Here is a 6,293-nt window from a genome sequence, read left to right on the forward strand (position 1 = left end):
TATTCATCCAAATCATATTTCTTTTACAAATGTTAGTAGGCATTGTTGTGAAATATTTTAACAATTCATATGATTTTCTCAAAGTGCAGTATAACACAGAATATGTCCTTATTAAGTTGATGTGTCATTTGCATTTGACTCCTTTAAACACTCTGGTGAAATGGATAAAGTGTACTTTGGTTAAACACTAAATCAGAAATATCCTGTAGATTCCAGTTTCACTTGAAGTAACCCGACTAACATACACTCACTGAACACTTTATTAGAAACAGTATGGTAATACTGGGTTGCAGAGGTGGGAAGTAACGAAGTACAAATACTTCTTTACTGTACTTAAGTAGATTTTTCTGGTATCAGTACTTTACTCCACTATTTATTTTTCAGACAACTTTTTACTTTTACTCATTACATTTTTACACAAATATCTGTACTTTTTACTTCTTACATTTTCAAAACAGACTCGCTACTTTAGTTTTAATACATTGATTTGGTAAAATATATATTTTTTATTTTCATTGCGGGCCGATTTCAGCCAAACAACTGATTTCCTGTTACTGCGTGTCTTTTTCAATCCGCTGGTGTATAAAGTCCTGACTCTCACTCACCACAGAAGGCAGGCAGAAGGCAGTAAGAAGTTTGGGGTTAACGTGGATGAGACAGAGGGAGTCAGTGATGTAAACATGACTGAGAACAGACACATTCCTGATCATCAACATCTTTTCTCTGCTTGTGTTCTATATGTGGATCTTCAGCCTGGACACATTCATTATGTAACAACATTTTTAATTAGTTTTGTATTAATATATATATATATATATATATATATATATATATATATATATATATATATATATACAATATATGTGTGTGTGTGTGTATGTATGTATATGTATATTTGGCTGTCAAAATGAAAATAATTTTAAATGGCACGTAATTTTATTAACGCGCTATCAATTCAGCGCACATTTCTGTTTCCCCAAATGTAAATACATAAATAACTAAATAAAAAAAGAGGCGAAATTAAAACCTTTGGCAAACCTTTGGTTTTTCCCTCATAATGGCGACACAAACTTAAATTACTGTCTTTAATGATCGTACAGATAAAAACAATACATCATTCAAATCTGTAAAATGTCTATAATTTTATATATATATATATATATATATATATATATATATATATATATATATATATATATATATATATATATATATATATATATATATAAGCTTCCTGACTTGACTTGAAAAGGTGCAGTCTCTCCGGTATCACCTCAATAACTGTCCGTGTGGAAACCTAGCAAAGGATTTTAACGATGTCCACACATCTCTGCACTGATATAGCCTTTATATTTAATCACTGTACATATGCTTACATATCAAGTCAAGTCAAGTCAAGTTTATTTCTGTAGAACTTTTCACAACAGAACTTGTCTCAAAGCAGCTTTACATAAATCAACAGTTAAGGTGAATGGTGTGTATTTAGCCCTGATGAGCAGCCGTGGTGACTGTGGCAAGTAAAAACTCCCTTAGATGTTATGAGAAAGAAACCTTCAGAGGAACCAGACTCAAAAGGGGAACCCATCCTCATTTGGGTTACATCAAGAGTTTGATCATAAATCTTTCAACAATACAGAACAATGGAGAGTGAGAACTAACATGAGTACTGGAGTATAAGATTATAAGTAATGTTCTTTCAACAGTCTTATACAGTCTATATGGTTAGTAGCTCCTAGTTTTATGAGCTCAACATTTGTGATCATCACAAATCCAGCATCAGCTTCTCCATGCCAGAGCCTTTAAACAGGAGGTCCAATGTCAAAACCACACATGTAGTGGGATCCAATTGGCACTGGTACATCTCTAGATGGTTCGGGATGTTTGCGAGTTCGGCATCTACTTCTTCAAAGGTCCATATTCTTCACGAGGTTGGAGGTGACTGGAGCTGGCCAAACCTCAGGATGCCTCGGGATGGGGAGGGAAAGAGAAGCAGTGGAGAGGAATTAGCGTAGCTGCTGTTCATGATATTAACAGCACAAGTTGATAATGTGCATGTGATCAGATGTTCTGGAGCACAAGGTTATGATATGTGATGTTATGTGTAGGCTTTGCTAAAAAGATATGTTTTTAATCTGCACTTAAACTGGGAGAGTGTGTCTGAACCCCGAACACTGTCAGGAAGACTATTCCAGAGTGTAGGAGCTAAATGTGAAAATGATCTACCGCCTTTAGTGGACTTTGCTATTCTAGGAACTACTAGAAGCCCAGAGTTTTGAGATCTCAGGGAGCATGACAGATTGTAGCGTGTTAAAAGACTGGAGAGATATAAGCTTTATAAGTACATATATATCACATGCTGTAAATATGATACATGTTTAACACCTCCAAGCTGCCAGTTTTGGGCACCTGAGCAAGCCCTTAACTCACAACTGTTCATTTAGTAAATAAGATCATTAAGAGTCGCTCGGGATAAACACTTCCAACAGGAAGTGTCTATATCTCGCTATCTTTGTCTCTGTGTCTCTTTTAGTAAATGTCTCTGTCTCACTGTATATGTCTCTCTCTTGCAGTCTCTCTATTTGTTTCTCACTCTTTCTAAAGTCTGTGTCTGTGTCTCTTTGTCTTTGTCTCTGTCTTTCCTGCTTATTTACATGTCTAACAAAGTTTTGAGTTTTGAAGTAATGCCATTAGCGATCTTTGATGAAAGACTTCCCCGGTTTGATTCTTACCTTTAGTTTCATATTGAACATTATAAGAAGTTTTTAAAAACAGAACAATGAAAGGTCATTAAAATTGGTTGCTGGCAAATCATGGTATATCAGTGGTTCAGGTGTTGGAGATGTGGTTCTTGTACCTGAGTCACTTCTCATAGACTTCGAGTTACTGAGAGAATAAACAGGAAGGAGAAATTTTGACCCTCTAAAATCATGATCTAAGAGAAAACAGTGGTCGCTTGACTATAGAAAACCAAGAGTCCAATAAGCAAAGCCCTGTTTGCCACCCCTGTGGTAGTGTAGTGGTTAGTGATGCAGTCTTTGCTATCTGACTCACCTGGTTCGATTCCTACCACTTAGCTTTCCTTTAAATTGTTTAAAAAGTTTTAATAAAGAACTATAAAAGGTCCTAAAAATCAGGTTCATGCAGGAGATCCTGTGGCTCAATTGGAAGAGCTTTGCCTCTGGGTTGAGAGGTTGCCGGTTCAAACCCCGGCCAGGGCTCAAAGTTAAGAGTGTGGAAGGTTCCGGTGGTCGTAGTAAGCGAAGGTGTCAGAAATGGCTGTGTGGAAGGTTGGCTGTGGATGGTTTCGGAGGGTGTATCCTGAAGCAGGGGGGCAATATCCGGGCATCTGCCCCCCCAGCGTCTGAGAAGCTGAAAACAGGGGTTATGAAGCAAAAACGTCCAAAAAAGGTATCAACTTAGTTTTGCATATATAGGGAAAATTGCTGCCAAAAACCTATCAACCACACTTTTTCTGAGGCTGTGAAGCAGCAGGTCTTCACAGCCTTTGTTCACAGTCAACCACTCCATTGCTCACCACAGAGTACTTTCCACACAGCTTACCCAGTGCGGGGAGAAGCCAGATTTGAACCAGCAACCTCTGAACTCAGAGGCAAGGCTTTTATCACAAAGCCATCAAGTCCCACAACACACCTTCTTTTTTTGGGGGGTTTATCCTTCGTTTCATGCTTTAAAACAAGAAATTCAGACCAGACAGAAACACAGAAAGCAGGATTCGAACCCTGGACCCCACCAACAGCGAACTACCAGTCTTAACCCACTGAACCATCGGGAAGGACCAGCTGTGACGATTGTTTAGCGGGGTCTATCTTTTCTTTCAAACCATCAACACAAGAATATAATGCTAAAGACAGACATAGGAAGCAAACCCATAACGTGACTAGCAGGGACAAAGCAGGATTCGAAACCTGATTCATACCATTAGCGAGGCACCAGCATTAACCCACTGAACCATCAGGAAGGACAAGCTGGGAGGCTTGTTTAGAGCAGGTCTATCTTTCTTTTTAACCCATCAAAACAAGAATATGAAGATGTAGGAATCAGGAATTTAACCTACCTCATGACTAGCAGACAGAAAGCCAGGTTTGAACCCTAACCACCAACATTAGCAAAGTACCAGCCTTAACCCACTAAGCCATCAGAAAAAAACAGGATGGGAAGCTTGATTAGAGCAGGTCTATCATTCTTTTCAAACCATCAACACAAGAACTTAACGCTAAAGAAAGATGTAGGAAGCGAATACAGATGTAAGTAGCACAAGTTGAACCCATACTGTAAATAGCAGGAAGAAAGCAGGATTCGAACCCTGAGCCTCACCATCAAGTCAAGTCAAGAGGCTTTTATTGTGATTTCTACTCTACACAGTGGTACACATTACACAGTAAAAACGAGACAACATTCCTCCAGAACCCTGGTGCTACACTAAACAACAACAAGCTACATAAAGTGCATTGAGTGCAACCTAGTGCAAACAGTGCAGACAAAAAACAGTACAGACAGACAGTGCAGACAGAAAACACAAGACAAGACACAAAACCTGAGATAGCGCCAACTAGTAAACCTACTGTATACTCTGAATATACAGTACTGTATGAGGAGAAGTGTAAAAACTATACCCGGGAGTGAATATAAACAGACACAATGTAGTGCAAAAAACAGCAGCAGTCAAGAGGTGTGAAAGACAGCATGTAAACAGTAAAATAACAGTATAGTGTAATAAGAAACAGTTAAGGTGCAAAAAACAGCATATAAACGGTATAATAGAGCCAAAGGTGCAAAAAACATCATGCAAACAGTGTAGTACGGTAGATTATAAATAATAATAAATAAATGATGGTGGAATGGGCTGAGTATGTGTCGAGTGTTAAGTCTAGGACTTCAGCGAGGCACCAGCCTTAACCCACTGAACCATGGAAGAGATCAGGCTGGGAAGCATGTTCAGATGAGGCACAAGCCTTAAACCATTGAGCGACCACTGCTGAAAAGCATGTGTGCTTTTTGGAGGGTTCATACTTTGTTTCATGCCAGCGCAGTAAAGAAGGCATGTAGGACTGGCTTTGAAACCTTATCACCAGCGTGGACTATATTAAGGACTATGTTCAGGCACAAGCCTTAACCCACTGAGCTACCACTAAAGTGCTTTTTTTTTTTGGTGGAGTTATCTTTCATTAAAGACCAGGAAATCAAGAAATTAATCTAACACAAAAAGGACAGAATTGAAATGTTTTCAGAGTGGACAAGGTCCAGAAGTTTTATTTACCAACACAGCAACCAGCTCAACCAGGAATCAAACTCTCAAACTCATCCTCGTGGGGACCCTGACATCAACCCACTAGGCTATCACATCTATCTATCAAATCTATCTATCTATCTATCTATCTATCTATCTATCTATCTATCTATCTATCTATCTATCTATCTATCTATCTATCTATCTATCTATCTATCTAATATGATGTGAGGTCCAGTTAACAGCTAAAACAGGTAGAAGTAATAACTACTTTTTACTTAAGTACATGAGAGCCAAGACTTCTTTACTTTCACTTGAGTAAAAAGGTATAATCAGTACTTCAAATTTTACCCAAATATTTTGGCTTTGACAAGAGCCAGAGTGTGATGTCAAGACAACTGGGTTTGCATGTCCAATGCAACTGTTCTTATGAGGTGTTCCCAGTTTTCAAATGGTTAAACGAAGGGCAACTGGTGAACAGGTGATGATCACGTCGTCCAAGGTTTAGTGAAGTGCATGTGGGGCCTGAAGGCCAGTCCCACAGAAGAACAGTTTTCTGGAAATGAGGCTGTGTAGATGAAGAATGTCAATCATCATAAAAATGTACAATGGGCATGTGATTTGCACTTTTAAATGAAGCAATCGAAGAAGAAAACCTTTTCTGAAGGTGTGATGAATCATGATTTTTTTTTTTTTTACTTCAGCTGGGTGTGGCTGGGTGTGTGTGTGTGAGTCATTTATGAGAATTGTGAGAAAGATGCTCTGGGCAATGTTCTACTGGGAAACTGTTGGTCCCGTCATACATAATGAAACTGTTCCAGTCCACATATACATCTTTAAATCAACAGTTTTTCCTAATGGCAGTGAACTCTTTCAGAACCCCTGCAGAAATTGCACAGGAATGGTTTGAGGAACTTCTTGACCTGAAGTCCAAGGCACATCATCCGAGCACATCATCCGTGTCTTGATGGGTCAGAGCTGTTTTGGCAACAAGAGAAACTTTACAATATGTTGCAATGGATTGAATGAGAAGGACATACTAAGA

Source organism: Silurus meridionalis, chromosome 24 (genome assembly GCF_014805685.1).
Source record: "Silurus meridionalis isolate SWU-2019-XX chromosome 24, ASM1480568v1, whole genome shotgun sequence".
In the NCBI taxonomy this organism is placed as follows: domain Eukaryota; kingdom Metazoa; phylum Chordata; class Actinopteri; order Siluriformes; family Siluridae; genus Silurus; species Silurus meridionalis.